A 16,466-nucleotide genomic window follows, 5' to 3' on the forward strand; every position below is an offset into this window, starting at 1 on the left:
CTTTTTTCCCCTCAGAAATACATAGACTAGAGGGTATAGAAAACCCTCAAAACATACCCAAGTCTTTAGGTTAGTTTTACTTAGTGATGAGAGGTGTTTGACTCAAGGACAAGAGTGTTTGCTCAAGCACATCAGATCACCACCCCCTGGAAATGAAAACAGCCAGTGATGGATTATGCTTCTGCAAAATAAAATCTCAGTAAAATAATATCTCTTCTGCTACTATTTATTTACCAGCTCCTACAATTTTGTTTCTGATAATGATGTGACAATGGAAAGTACATAAAACCCAAAAAGAACTTCTTCAAAGCTTCCTGTTTTGATGACATAAAATTCTCCCTGGATTGGAGGAGGAAACTAGAAGATATTAATGCTATAGGAAAAGAAAAAGAGGCATGAATTACAGATAATGTGAAAAGAAGCCTATGACATATTTAGTTCAAAAATTAAAAGTTCCATACTGATAGACAATTATTAAAGGATTGATGACAGTTCAGTTGTCAAAAGAAAGAAAAATCTGACATTTTATAAATTATACTCAAGCACATCTCCAGCCCAAAAATCTGTCATGTACACTATAAGATCACAGAAAAAATATTTTAACAGTATTTGTATTGGTATATATTAGACTCCTTGAACTGGCAGCCTTACCAATGAATAGTTACAACCTTCTGCCATTCCATGGGATTTGACTAATCAATAGAAGTGCTTTGGGAATAATTCCTGAGGGGCAATGCAAAGGGCAAAACTTTTTCCCCAGTGTAAGAGGTACTTGCGGCATGATTAAAAAGGCATTCTCCAGAGTACATGGTTTTCAGTTCACTAAGAACAGCAAAAAGAGAGAAGCTGCTGTCCCATACCAGGCAGAAAGGTTTGGAAAGTGCAGCATTTCAGGAGTGTAGTTTGATGATGTGAAATTTCACAACAGGCACAGATCCAATTTAAAAGTGATCGTCCACTGGGATGAAACAAAATCAATTTGACATTTACCAGCTGCACTGTAAAATTGATTGTTACTGGGACAGTTCACTTTAACAAAGTTAACCATCAACAGATTGCTATTCTGAAGGCCCTGATGTACAGACAGTACTATGCTTTTGTTCCATTTTTTAAATACAACGCCTTTTAAATACAATGACATTTAAAGAATCATAATAAACATGTGTTTTGAATAAATGTTAATGCAAAGAACAGTGGATGACTTCTCATGAAAAGCTATGTTATCCTTAAACATGACATGTAATTGAATTCTACTGGTTTCTCCTCCTAAAACATAAATGTAACTAGAATCAAGTGTGAAATAATGGCAACATACATTAAAGCTTACCTATATTGTGGCTTAAGAACATACTCAACAGTAACATCCAGACAGTGAGTAGTTACTACTAATACTTTAAAGAAAGCAGAAAAAAAATGAAATAAACAAAGAAAAAGCCACTGGATTTATAACCAGTGTGCTGGCTGATTCAGCTTCCTCAGAACGTGCAGAGAGATTGGGGTTTTTTCATTTTATTTATTCAGCACAGGTCAATGAAGCATTCTCTTGAACCAGAGAAACTGCAAGTTAAAAGGAAACTATACTTCTGCAAAACATGGTGTGGGAGTCAGGAATCTACTAATTCCACCATCTGAAAGAATGTAGATTCTATTCTGGCAAATGTTCAAAGCAATAAACTATTTATGGCTTCTAGAAAGAAATTAGAAACCTGAAGAGGAGTTAAAAGCTGAGTATTTAATTAATTCAGTTTTATAATGCTTCCTCTATGTACAAAATTGTTCTGCTTTAAATGCAGAAAAAATAACTTTTTTAATTAAAAGTTTTTTTTAAAAAAAATTACCTTTAAAATGAAAAGGTTGATGTGCAAAGAAATGTTGAATGGCTCAGATGACAGTGCATTACAAAACCCATCTAGAGGGTCTTCACAGCTCTCCTGGGAAAATGGAGGGCCACAGTTTTGAAATCCTGGATGGAACATCAACATATTTGCCTTCAATAAAGACATGTTTCTAAAAATAACAGGGTTAAATGTATTAAGGTGACAGGTAGAAAGGTAGGCATACTGGTGGAATAGCAAAGAGAAAGTAAAAGGATTTACCCCTCAGGTAAATCATACAGGAAAATATGTTTAGTGGCAAAGCTGCATAGCTATGCATAGACCTGCCTAAACACTTGGTTAACATTACAATGTTCCATCTTAGTACTACAGCTGAGAGAGAATGAGTTTCTCTTTGACTTCTTAAATTTTTCCCATCTTAGAAGTAAAAAGCTGTGTGACAGCATACTGTAATTTTGATGCAGAGCAGTCTGACACATAAGACAAGCTATGATTCAAAACGTTCAGAGACACAAGCAGCTCATCTGTGGTCAAAGCTATCCAGCATCATTTTCTCTCAGTGTGGACTTCAGCCTTCCATCTCAGACAATGTGAGTGAGACTTGCCTTATGTACTTTACAACAAATATCAAGTTGCATATTCTATGCCCCATACTGTGAGTGTAGAATATTATGCCCATCACCCTTAAGTAGCTTATTAGTTACCTCACCCATCAGAAGAAAGAAATGCAGAGTGTGATGAAGTTAATTTGTGCTCATTTGGCAATAGTTACAAATTTGCATCTCTAAACATTCAGCTAACATGATGATGAGTGCATGGAAAGAGTTTGGGAATATTCTATATTTTACCACTTAAAAATACATATAGTGTAACACTGCTTCTGCTATAGACATAGCCATTGTTAAAATGGATGAAAAATTCCTAAGCCTCCAATGTCAACACACCATAGGAAAACAAAACTGACAGCAAATACGACTTCCATTAGGAAAGCTTCAGTGCCATTTATTTGCTCTAGTAAAATTAACAAAAGATTTAATCAAGCAGACTTTAAAAGTAAACAGATCACAAATACGCAGCTTCTGTTTCTTGTTAAGCTGAATGTATTTTCATTGCTCCATTCAGATGACAAGCAGCTTTTATTTTCCCGATAAGCAAATGGCCATCTCTTGGAAAGAGCACAGTTTTAAGGATGAATAGCTCACACAATATCTGATCTACAATATCTGAATTGATTATGTGTGGTTTCTTCACAGAAAATTTAAAGCTGAAAAAATATTACAGTGAGCTAATTATACAAGCTAGAAGTAATATTGATCAGCAAAGTCTCATCAAAGTCAGAGATGTTAAATAAAATACGTTGAGCCTCTTCAGCCTATTTTGAAAGAGTGAACTGAGTCACCCTGATAGAAGCAGAGTATTTTCAACACTGTTGAAACAGAATTGAAGGAACATCTCTGTGTTTTGAATGTGGGTGGAGTTATCTTCAATCTGTATTTAACTTTAATGCATTGAGATGATCTCTTATTCACAGTCATCAAGAAAAAGAATGTAGCTGTCAGTCAGAAATCCCCAGAACAACAGGGAGAAAGCTGATCAAAACCAGATATTTTCCTTAAAACTAAACAAGGAACAATGGTAGCACACTCAGAATGGCTCTGAAAGGATGATGGCTCTAAGGCATACATCAAAAATCCAAATTTTTTCCTAATAAACAATACTTCATGCCATATGAATTCTTAGTTTTATTAAGCAATGACTTAATACAAATAAAACTAATCTGTGGAGAGTTACATAAACATCCTACTACAATTAGCCAACACCATTTTCCATTATAAATGTTTGGAGGAATATCCATTCTTACCACACTGCCAGGAGGCCAACTACCAAAGCTAGACAAATGCATTCAAGACAAGGAAATCCTAAGATATTAGTCCTTGGTAGTGCCTATTCCCACAGAACTTGATGTCCCACCAGGACTTTGGCTTCTAGCAATTAGGACATTACATAACATTAACTAACATCCTTCATTTTACTTAAAAAAGGCTGCTTCTTTCCTCTTTCCAAGCAGTATAGCACAGGGTTAGTACATCAAGACAGTTTGCACTTTGAAAACACCTTATAATCTAAATTTTTATTATAGGCAAAAACTAGATATCGTTTAGGGGGGAAAAGAAAAGAGACCCCATTCTTTCTAGACTGTTTTGCTCACAAATTCTTCTTCTCTTCAACATTCCTCTGTTTTGTCAAGTTGTAGAAAGATATTCTATACTGTCTCCTGTGTTCACTTTGCTGAGCAGACAGAGTTCTGTGTCCTGGGGTCTCCTGACCAGCCTGCTTCTGCAAGGATGTCCAGGCTCTAGCAGTTCTACCATATTAAAGTTCAGGAAACTATTTCCTGGATGACTTAAAAATCCTTAAAACAGTCTGTCCTTAAAACAGACTTAAGTAGCACAGACTTGTCCATTACTGACAGCCTCTGCTTTCTCTTGGCCACCATTGCTGTCAGTTCCCCCCACCCCCAGATTATTCGCTACTCTTAATTTTACTCTCCTCTTCTATTTCTTTTCAAGATATTGCAATTTTCTTTTCAGTCTTCCTTCACTTGCATTTTCCTCCTTAAGCATGTACCAGTACTGTCACGATTCCATTTCCCACGCCACTGAATACTTTCTTTAATTTCATCAGTGGCTTTTTTCCCCCCTCTTTTCTATAGGTTTGAAGCATCCTCTCCACCTGCACTCTTCTCTGTCTCTTCACGTCCTATTTCCCTTCATGGTTAGTAGAATGTTTTATCTGTTACAAAGCACCACAAATACTTAAGCTGCCATATAAATTACACAATGTGCCAATGAAAATAAAGGAAAGAAAATACTGCAGTCTGAATAGTCACTGCTCAGCTGCCAGAGCTTTCCTTGTTCTTTTAGAGCTGTTGCAAATGCTGACTCCCATTTATAGCCACTTGATGGACCTGCTGGCACTGCTAAAATGGTCTAATGTGGTTTAGACATAAATCTGAGTCAGGCCATAGTTTTCTGCAGTGCAATGCTCTCTCTGAACAGAGTCCTATTCAATGGGCTTGCAGTACGTGGGATCAGTGAGAGGGTTATCCACCAAAAGAGTGGGGCTGCACCACCGTGTTGCACTTGCAGTTGCATGGATAGGGTTGCTGTGTCTGGTCTGGGCCAGGAGCTGTTCCCCTGCATGTTCTCAGAAGCTCTGCTCCTCATCTTGGAGATGGAAAAACTGTACAGTAGCATATGTCAGTACCAACCACGGCTCCCTACCAGATGGATTTTTTTATTTACTTACTTACAGCTCACTACCATAGAGAATTGTCCCCTGCCTCCCCCCCTCAACCCTTAACATTTCATCAAGCAAAAGATCTCCTGCATCCATCCTTCCTGTGTCCAGCAGCAATGCCTTCTCACACTGTAGCAACACAACAGGCTTTCAACAGGCAGGTTGAAAGACTTTAGTGGATAGAGCCACTAACACCTCAAAACATGACTAACAGGACCCCAGCTAAACAGTACGTGGCTCAGACCGATAAAACCATGCTTGTGTTTCATGTTCTCTTTGAAATATATCCAAAAAACTCTCAAAAGAAAACATGCTACACAAAAATAGTACACGTTTTGCTATGCAAAAATTGTATGCTCTACTTCCTATTTTAATGCTATTGGAAATCATCCCAGCTCAACAACTCATCTCACAGGGTGTAGATAGTGGGAAGAAGACTTTGCCATGAGATTCCTTGTGAGGCCAGATTTTCAGGCTGCAGGAAAGAATTACATATTTGAACGTGAAATAAGGGTCTCCACAGCTGAGATGTCCAGTGTTCTAGCTCTAACAGTCCCAGGGAATCCAGGAATGGATTCTGAGCCTTGTGTTTGATGTACCCTTCTCAATTATCATGAAACACTATGCCTTAAACTCTCCTTTTCCCAGACCTGTTTTCTTTCTTTGCAGTCACTTAATATCTACCTGAATATGAGTCTTGTTTACTTAGTTCTACAATAAAATGTATCCACTGTATCTTAAAGTGTGGTTCATCATAGCACAAACAGGGATTGGCCATGGATTTACCATGGGGCAAAATTCTTCTTTCACAAGCAAGGAATAGCTTTTACTATTTTTTTTCTCTCTTTTTTTTTTTTTTCTGCTGCATAAAGCTAGATTTTTATTCCTTTCATTGACCATTAGGAGCATGCAGATTTATGGGATATACATCATGTATTTTTTACCTCTTGAGAGACCTCTTAAAGTCTCCATGACATTCACTAGAGGCCATATAGCCCATCATTCTGAAAACGCATCTCTTTCACACCTACCGTTGTCTTGTCCTTTTCAGAACACTTTGTGAATCCTAAAAATAGCCAGAAATAAAGGTCAATAGCATAAAATTTTAGGGAACTTATCTTTCAATGCAGTAAAGCTTGCTGCCAGTATTTGTTTGTAATTTAACCCTGCATTTTACTATTGTATTCACATCCTTACTTCTGATCCATAAAAAATTATTCTAAATAATACTTAGAGCAACTGCATTAACTCCAGAGTATATCCAGCCATTCTTGTGAAGCTCTAATTACTTAGATTAGTACTGCAGTAGTTACTTTTGCTCTGGGACAGGCACAGCCCTTGCAGCTTTACCAGAAGTGGCTGGATGTGGGCTGTTGCTTGAGCCCTAAGCTGCTAGTTACCACTGCTCAGCTGAAGCAGTGAGCATGAACATTTCTTTCCCCTTTCAATCTGAAGTCAAACAGATTATTTAACACACAACAGTGAGGGAGTTTGAATTAACCTGACTGCCTTGCCCCCAAATGGATTAGGCTCACTCACAAGATCAGCTGTACAGATTATGAAGATGGTCTCCCCCCTTCTGCTCTCTGCCTTTTAGCACTCATCTTAGCTTGTATCTCCATGTGATTTGCATAGACCCCATCTGTTGTCTAGACAGCACCCAGGAACTCGAGCTGCCCAGCAGAGTGGTCTCTCTCCTAGCCCTTGGCTTCCAGAAAGTCTCAGGAATTGGAAAGTTTGAGTCTTAAATAAGTGTCAAAGCCATACACCGCTGAGGAATCAGAAATCTGGGTTGGTTGCAAGCTATGCTTAAGAAGGTGAATAAACTTGATAGGCAGTATTGTCACAAATTCACACTGAGCTTTTTATAACCTTGTAAAAGCTCTGCAAGATACAACTTTACTGTAAGACCGTAGAAGTTCCTAGATTCCATATTCATCAGACAGTAAGTTAAGACTTCCATAGGGTTCAAGATAACTTCTCAGGCTTTTGGTGTTTAAAATAAATAGCACCTCAACACTAAGTTGCATGCAAACACAGCAGGGCTGTGGAAGGACCATCATTCCCACCCATATTTCTGTCAAGGGAGGCAATAATATCTATGTGCCTGCCTAAACCACACAGTGGAACACACTGCAGATATTTTCAAAATAGCTTTAGGCATAATAACTGTAAGGACAGACCTGTAGTCACTTCAGCACCTTAGGTCAAGCACAGAAAATACCTTGTGTCCAGAACTGCTTTTGATAACTGCATTGGTATTTTGTCTCAGCCCTGAACTGCTTGCACAGTGTTCATTATACTGGGTAGACTACAAGCATATATTGCAGTCATGAACTGCTGATGAATGTGGACATTTTAGTGAAGATAGTTGTGCCCCTCCTTTTAAGAGTGTGCTCCCATAGCAGGCACACCATCACCAATGACACCAAATTCCATGAAATGTGGCAGTCTCCACTGTCACAAGCCTGTCCCTCATGATAATCCCTGGTGATGCCACACTTTGGCTTATTGCAGTTCTGCTGGGTGGCATAGATCATATTTACACCAATGGATTCAGACTTAAATTTGTGCTGAACTGACCCAAATTCATGAGTTCTGAATTTCCATCTGCCATTGCTGAAATGGAGGGCTCTGATGGAGTCAAAAGCAGGATGTCTACTGCTCTTATCAAGATTTGCTTATCTGATGGAACCAGAGAAAGTGTTGATCACAGTTATTTGAGAGCTATACTGTCTTGCAAAGAGGTTAGATGCTCCTCTGAATTATCCCAGCTGGATCCTGAAAGCTACCCCACACCCCACTGACACCAGCATCATTAAATTCATCCTAGTGTTCAGTCTAGTGGGAATGCAGCAACTTACATGCTGATGTTGTCAGTGAAGTAGACATTAATAATGCAGGGATCTTAGTTGGAATAATCATATCTTAACTTTCACAACATGTTTAATTCCCTAGGTTTTTTTAGACTTAAATTTTTACTAAGCTTCAGCCCCCAAAGAATAAGTCATGTAAAAAAGATAAATCTCTGAATCTCCTTTAGTGCTTCAGGAAGTATAGGGACCACTCCATCAATCTGTTACTGAGGAGCAGCCAGCAGGACTACAGTCCCACTTCTGCTCAGGTGGAAGAGTCTGGCAACATCAGGTGTTAAGGAAAGGATTTTTTTCTCTCTCTCTTCAAGGAAAAATCCGTGCCTGATTGTTCATGAGTAAGTACCATCTGTCCTTACCCCCACTCCAATGCCATAGCTTCATGCTGTGTCAAATAGAGCACTGCTCAGTTGCTTGTTCACAGCAAGAATATCAATATCATTAAAAGGTCTGCAATGGCCTTTTAAGCTCAACATCAGACTGACAAACTATACTCTGGATTAATAATGTGCACAGACTGCAACATATGTCAACAGGTGGCAGATTTTATTGTTTCCAGACCTTCCTCATGATGGAGAGTAATTATTATGATTACATGTCAGAGATACAGCAGCAAGGAGAGACACTATATCTATGAGTCACTCATGGCAGTAGAGTTAGCAGAGAAACAGCCAGGATAACAGGATTAGCAAAGCAAGACAGATACATGCCTTGGGAGTTCACACACGTGTTGTGAACTCATTAGATGTCAAAATAGATAATTAAGGATTACATTGTATTAGGAAGATCAAGTAGGACTTAGGGCACGTTCATGTCAGCTGCACTGGTAAATTGATCACAGCACCTACAAAGTACTTTCTTCTCTCCCCTACAAAATGCATTTTTGCTGTAGTATAGTTAACTGAAAAGCCATAATGTCAAAGAGAGCAGCTTAGGCAAAAGAATTTATCTCGGTACATATCTCAATGTCATGGAATTATTCAAGACTGTTGGAATGTATTAATACAGAAACATATTAGGGCTATGCTACACACTTCCTACCTTCAATTTCCTAAAAGCTGGCATGGTAAAACTTTCCTGTCTTTTTTTTCTCTGTCCTGGAAAAGTTATTCTTCCTGTTAATAATTTTATGCCCAAATGGGGAGGGAATCAGTATGACTGAGGGGTCAGGAATCCCTCATGGCAACAGCAGACTGGAATCACTAACCGTGCAAAGCAAATTCCTGAGAGAGGCAGAGGAATATGCATCAGAGTGCTTACTTTTTTTGACATATACACCAAGTGGCAGCTATGACAGGGCACTCAAAAATCTTCAGTCTCTGTTTCATTTTCTCTTTTCTTTCAGCGAGCACAGACTGCATGGTAGAACTGAACTACAGTTTCCCTCAGGTTTTTCTCCAGTTCTGTTTTACAAGTCTCCTTTATGTTAACTGTGCTCTTTCATCATCTTTGCTGTATCTTCCTCTTGCAATTAGAAGCAAAGTGATACAAATAAGTCTATATCCACAATTACATTAATGTTACACAACAAAATAATTGCTGTATTGCAGTCAAACCAAATATGTGTAAATAGTTCACATCTCCCTAATTTCAGTGTATTTTCTATCTGTTACATAACCTACTGATGTGTTCAGCTGTAGTTCAGAGGTCATACAATGGAAGCAGCACTGGTCAGAGGCCTTGCCTTTGTGGAGAATAAAAAGGGAGTTTGAATAATATCAAATAAAACCAGCCTACAGTAACACCCTGTCCCAAATGTCAGAGCACAATTCTTTGTGCTTTCTCCTAATAGTTTTAAAAATACATGATAGTGTTATATGGTACATAAAATGTATGTTCTCAGTTAACACCCATAAGAGCTTTCAAGTCATGCATTTCTTATGTGCTGAGTATTCAACTGAGAAGCGTGTGGTGTCCATATACCAGCTGGGACTATATGATTGTTGGTGCTCTAGCTCAAAGCAATCTCATTAACTTTTCATGTTGTCAAGAACTGCTCTGCACCTGCATATTTCCTCTAACATGAACAATTCCAGCAGTTCTGATTCTAATGAGAAATATAACAAGAAGAGACAAGCTTTTTTCCTCCTAAAGTAGGAGGTGAGCAAATACATCCTCTCAAGAGCCTTGGGGATGTATGAGGAGGCTGTTCCTCCTCTGTGGCTCAACACAGTGTGAAATCTGTGAAATTAATTCAGGGCTTGTGCTATCACACAGATAAAGTGGGAATGACTCTACTGAAGATTTGCAGTTACAGCATTGTAATGAAGAGGAGAGTTATTCCTTGGTTCACACAATGCCCTGCGCTCTCAGTGGGAGAAACAGCTGGCCTGTACTGTCATGCCAAAAGAATGCCAACATGTCTGGTGGCAGGAGGGGTTTTACTGTCTGCCAGAGGCAGAGGCTGCATGGGGAGGTACCTTTCACTGCGCACTGTCACCACCACTGCCTTGTGCAGAGAAGGATGAGGAGGAGGAAGACAACAACAATGACAAGGAGCAGAAGAAAGAGAAAGACAAGAAGGGGAGTAAGAATGGAAGGGGGAGAGAGGGAGGGCCTTTGCACACAACCTTTCTAAAATGTCACTGAGTAGGTTTCAACTGAATAGCACAAAAATAATCTAATTTCACTCCCACTCTAAGAGTACAGCATATATTATTCTCTCTCTTCATCTATTTCCCCTGAAAGCTTTCTGCACCCAATTGCATTAATGAATGCTGAACCGATGGTGATGCAGATCAGACCAATATGGATGTATGCAGAATTAGGTCATTCTGATGGAGAGCAGACCCGATGCTCTGCCACATGAGAGGCAGCAAGCCGAACCCCTGTCCCTCACTTTCACCCACAAGAATTATTTTGAAGAGACAAACTTTTTCTAAAACTGAGCTTAAAACATGAGGTCCTGGTACAACCAAGGTGCCAGGTCTTGGCCTCTATCTGTAGTTAAGACCTCTAGTGTCTAGGTAGGCACTTCTCCTTACAAGCAAGGAAAAGGGGCAATTTTGGGGAGAGGAAATATCTGTTCATAAGACTATGTGGGGAAGTAGCAAGGCTTCAAGACTGGGAGAAAAGCAAGAGTGAAGCTAAGGGGATCTGTCCATGGACAGATTCCCTGTGCATCCTATCTCCTGACCTCAGTGATGTGGCTGCAAGGGAGTGTCAAAGGGTCAGCTATTGTGGAAAAAATGTTTTAAACAGAGTCATCTTAGAGCAGAGCCATTGGGAGAAAGCAGGGGTTGAAGAGCATGGCTGAGGTAAAGCTTCTTGCTGTAAGAAGCTTCATTATATTTCTGTGCTAGTATTTCAGGCTCCCATCAGACCAAGTTTTGATATTAAAGGATATTAGCTTTATTTCTGAGCAAGCTGCAAAAGGCATATTACTGGACTTTACCTCCAAGAGACACTAAAATCTTGAGGAAGATATCTTGTGCTGAGTCTATTATATACATCATTAATAATTAAAAAAAAATTGTCTAAAACTCTTACCCAGCAATATTTCAAATGTCTCAGGCATTATGGCATGTAAAGCCGCTGCTAAGCTGGTACAGACACCTCCTCACACCTTACAGTAGCAGTAACTGAGAAGAAGCAGGTAGTTCTCTGGAGCACTACAGGCCCTCCATAAAATAAGGGACCTAGGAGTCAGTAACTCTATTGCCCTGAGCACAATCCCACCACAAAATGCTTAATCTGTGAATGAAGGGCACACAAGAAGGATGACTCTGGGAGCTACAGGCCTGGTAGTCTCACTTCAGTGCCTGGTAAAGTAATGCAGAAGATTATTCGAAGACATATTGAAAAACACTGAAAAGCACTGAAAAGTCTTTGGTCACAGCCAGCACAGCTTCATAAGAGGAAATTTCTGCTTATCAAACCTGAATTATTTTTATAAGGTAAATCCACCTAGCTGATCAGGGGATGTGATCTTTTGTATTTCAATAAAGCTTTCAGTACTGTCTCTCACACTGTCCTGGTGGACAAAATGTCCAGCACACAGCTGGATAAACACATCACATGATGGGAGAGCAGCTGGCACAGAGGGTTACAGTGAATGGGGTGACATCAGAGTGCTGACCTGTCACTAGTTGGGTTCCACGGGGCTCCACCTTAGGCTCTGTGCTCTTCAACATCTTCATAAATCATTGGGTGCACGACTGGGGGGGATATGAAGCTCACAGATAGAAAACTGGGAGGAGCTGTTGACTCCGGCCAGGAGGCCCTGCAGAGAGGGCTGGGCAGCCACCAACCACGTGAAGTGCAAGAGTAAGGGAAGGTGCTGGGTTCTGCACCTGGGATGGGGCAACCCTGGATGTACAGACAGACTGGGGAATGAGAGGCTGGAGAGCAGTGCCATGGAAAGGGCTCTGGGATTCTGGTCCATGGCAAGTTGAACATGAGCCAGCAGTGCCCTGGCAGCCAGGAGGGCCACCCATGTCCTGGGGACATCAGGGACAGCATGGCCAGCCAGGCAAGGGAGGGGATTGCCCTGCTCTGCTCTGCACTGGGGCAGCCTCACCTTGAGTGCTGGGGGCAGTTTTCAGCAATGCACTATAAGAAAAACCTCAAACAGCTGGAAACGATCCAAATGAGGGCAACAGAAATGCTGAAGAGCCTTGAGGGGGAGCTGTAAGAAGAGTGGCTGAGGTCATTTGGTCTGTTCAGCCTGGAGGAGACTGAGGGGAGACCTCACTGCAGTTACAACTTCCTCTTGAGGGGAAGAGGAGGGGCAGGCACTGATCTCTTACCTCTGGCAAGCATTGACAGGACCCAAGAGAATGGCCTGGAATTGTGTCAGCGGAGGTTTAGGTTGGATATCAGGAAAAGGTTTTCACCCAGAAGGTGGCTGGGCACTGGAACAGGCTACCAGGTCACAGCGCCAGCCTGACAGAGTTCAACAAGTGTTTGCACGATGCTCGCTGGCACATGGTGTGATCCTTGGGAGAGGTCCTGGGTACGGCCAGGTCTTGCACTTGATAATCCTTGTAGGTCCCTTATAATTCAGCATTCTGTCATTCTGTGATTCTGTGAGTATTTGAAATCTCTATGCCATCTAAATTCTTAGCAATGCAGACCAAATGGGAAGATGATACCACCAACAAGGGCTACCAGGTCAACACTTATTCAGGCCATGAACTATGTTTTTACAAAACTAAGCAAATTTAATCTTGCTTTTGCTGGTGGAATATTAATTATCATATTATTTCACTTCTCTGATGGTCTGCCATTTAAACAAACCCAGGCAAAGTTTTCCTGAAATGAAGAATGAGAATGTGAACTGCACAATGGTGTTGAATGAGTAGATGCTCCCAGCAGAGGCATGCATGATAGCACAATGGCTTTAAAAACAAGCAGCAAAACATTCCTGACTGTCTGGGGTGAGCAACACAGCTTACAAAGTATTAAGTGGTCAGTATGAGACTGAAATTTGGTTCTAAAAGTGTCTGTGCTAAGGAAGCATGAGGGGGCTGGGATTTTTCATTTTTAAATAGATCCTTTCCTCATTTGTAGGTTGGTCTCATTTGCAGCAGCTATATTCTGCACCAACATGTGGTAGACCAAAGATTGTCTCAAATTCCCAGACGCTGGGTTAGAAGAGGCCAAGAATGTCACAGAAGTGACAAGCTTAGTGTCAGAAGATGAGGATTTGCTTGCCATTCTTTTCAGCACTTCTTGTTACTAGAACCTTCTAAGAATGCTGGCATTTGTAAAATCAGCTAATTCTCACCTCTCTTTTCTGTAGTAATCAACTCCCAGGGAGAGGCTTAGCTAAAAAGAGCCATGTCATTTTTTTTTTTCAAATGGTTCTAGCTTACACCCTCCTGCTGGCAATATTAATGCCATCATTTGCTTTTTCTGAAGTGGTCAGGACTTCATCAGAGTGCCAGACTTTGAAGGAGGAAACTATGAAAATAAATGCTACAGTTATCAGACAGAGTTCAAATATATGCCAGGTAGTCATTCAAGTGCTTTATGAAATGAATGCATTGTTTTAAAATCACTTCTAACATATGTGTCTGAACTTGTTCTGACAGCAGAGAAAATGACTATGTGCATTTTTAAAACAAAAGTCTTGCCTGAAGTTAGCAAATACAAGGTTGTTGTATAAAAATACAAGAGCAAAAGATAACAGCTACACTACAGAGCGAAGGGCATTTCAGGGGCATTTTGCATCCCATGTACCCTCTCCAGACATTTGATCAGAACCACAGCCTGGAGTATGGACAAAGATAGCTCTCAAAGTGGTACCCAAGCTTATCTAGTGAATAAGCACATTGCAACTACTGTTTTAGGTAGTTGCACAAAATTCCTGTTGCCTACAAGAAAACAAAATGTAAGAACACACATGAATGTGGTCATCACACTGTTCTTCTGGATATTCCTGGGACCACGCCATAACTGCAGGGAAGGCAGAGACCTCCAGACTGTTTGGGGTATTTTTTTAAGCTATCATTAAAACAATATCTATTTCTTGATATCAGTCTTGCTCTTTAATCCACATATTGTACCTTAGCTGAAAACTTCTAAGCTTCAGCTTTTTTGCTGTTTATATGGAATCTGGAAACTCCAAACTCACCCATTTTTATCTTCCAGTGTCCCAGGGTGGAATGTTATCTCTAGGTCAGTTCAGGGGTTTCTGATAATATGTTTTGTGCTCAGAAGCGAAGGTCTGAGATATGTACTGGCTAAGAGATTACTTCAAACCACTTTGGCAAAAAACCAAGTTCAGATCTGGAAAAGGAATGTAAGATCCTTTTCAAATATGTTTTTCCTGGATTGAAATACTCTAGAATATCTGTAGAACCAAAAGTCAGCTTTAGATCTCATGGGAAATGCCAGAGGAACGAGCCCAGTGCATCTTAGCCTTTTCCAAATTATACATATTTTACTTTTACAGTTCAAATGTAACAGCAGAAAATAACACCTAATTTCATTCAGATCTCTGAATGGGAATTTACATTTTATTCAAAGAAATGCTTTACCCCAATAAGTGATAAACAGTACCTTGGAAACCCAAACTCAACAGAAGTCACAATAAACTCCACCCACTCTTCAGGCCTGCAATTTTTTTCCAAATCATTACATAAACCAAGTACTGATGCATCTGCCTTTTTTTCTTATACTCACCAGTGGTCTCTCCCAGCTGGAACAGCCACTCCAGTCCACATAACTTATCCCATCCTTCAGGTGTCACTTCTGTGCTCACTAACACACTGGGCCGCTGGGTTCCAGGAAGGGTCCAGTTACTGCAATTATTTCAGGCTACTGTCAGCATCAGATTTGCAGAGTCTGTCTTATACCACCATTTGGGAAGCTCTGATCTTTACTGAAGACTGCAGAGAGCGAAAGTGCAGCATACAGAAAGCGTTCTGACTGTCACTGTAACAAGCCATGGCACAGCAATGGCTAGATATGAACCTCTCTTTCAATGTAGGATTGACAGTAAAAGTTAAATCCGCTAGCTTCTTCTGCTGCTATCTTAAGGCCTAGCCTAAACACCAGTGATGGAAAACTTCTCATTGATGTTAGCCTTCCTGCAAATGAAAAAACCACTTGCCATAACTACATGTCTCCATACTCATATTGACTATGCATGGCCTGTCAAAAAAGTGACCACACACTGCAGCACCTCACACTTTAAGTTTGTATTTCACATGTGATTGTGAACAAACTGTGAACAAACTAAAACTTCCCCAATTCATTCTCTCTTTAGCATTCTTCTTTGGGTCTGTACTTGTTGTGTTAGCCTATAGATATTTGTTGTTTGCATGTTTGTGTGACAGTTGCCATTAAAATCTTGGGCTCCTCTGGTTTAACAAGTAGGTCATGATTATTGATGACATCTAACTTATTTAGGCAATAAAAGCATCTTTTTATTTTTAAATTAATCACTAATATAAATTATGAGTTTTGAATATCAAGAAAATATAAAAATAACAAATGTGTGAATATCAAGGAAATGCAAAAATGACAATGCATTTATTTTGTATCATGTGTGATTTCCTGTTCTAACATATACTTTTTCCCACTCCAAGATCACGATTACCTTTTGAACATAAGAAGAAGCAGATGTATTAGAAGTATCCCAGGGTTTACTAAAAGAAAGGAAAAAAAAAAGCAGTTCTGCATGGTTTAACAAGGTTGATGTGGACACAGGTATCATCTAGCTTTTTCTTTTTTCTTCTGTGCTGACTTGTCCTTCTGCACAGTTTTACTGAATTTGCACTAAGTTTTGCATTACAGCATGTTCCCACTCTGTATTAAAAAAGAGAAGCATTATGGGAGAATATCAGATGTGGAGTTGGATAAAAATTTTTGGCCAAAATGGTTTTACTGAATAACAGTGATTCAAATTTTGTTTGTTTGTATGTTTGTTTTTTTGTTTGTGTTTGTTTTGTGTTTTGTTGTTGTTGTTGGGTTTTGTCTTTTGATTTTTTGTGTAGGCTGTTTAAGGGAA

At 39.9% G+C, this 16,466-nt stretch overlaps 1 long non-coding RNA gene across 3 annotated transcripts in view; it reads right to left on the minus strand.

Annotated features, from left to right (window-relative positions):
* The window catches only part of LOC135289252 (uncharacterized), a 107,981-nt gene that overhangs the window by 38,672 nt on the left and 52,843 nt on the right, over window positions 1-16,466 (minus strand). For all 3 annotated transcript variants that reach the window (XR_010352036.1, XR_010352037.1, XR_010352035.1), the window contains one exon: window positions 15,137-15,255. This is a non-coding gene — a long non-coding RNA (uncharacterized LOC135289252). The remainder of the gene's footprint in view (window positions 1-15,136; window positions 15,256-16,466) is intronic.

Source organism: Passer domesticus, chromosome Z, assembly GCF_036417665.1.
Source record: "Passer domesticus isolate bPasDom1 chromosome Z, bPasDom1.hap1, whole genome shotgun sequence".
Classification (NCBI taxonomy): domain Eukaryota; kingdom Metazoa; phylum Chordata; class Aves; order Passeriformes; family Passeridae; genus Passer; species Passer domesticus.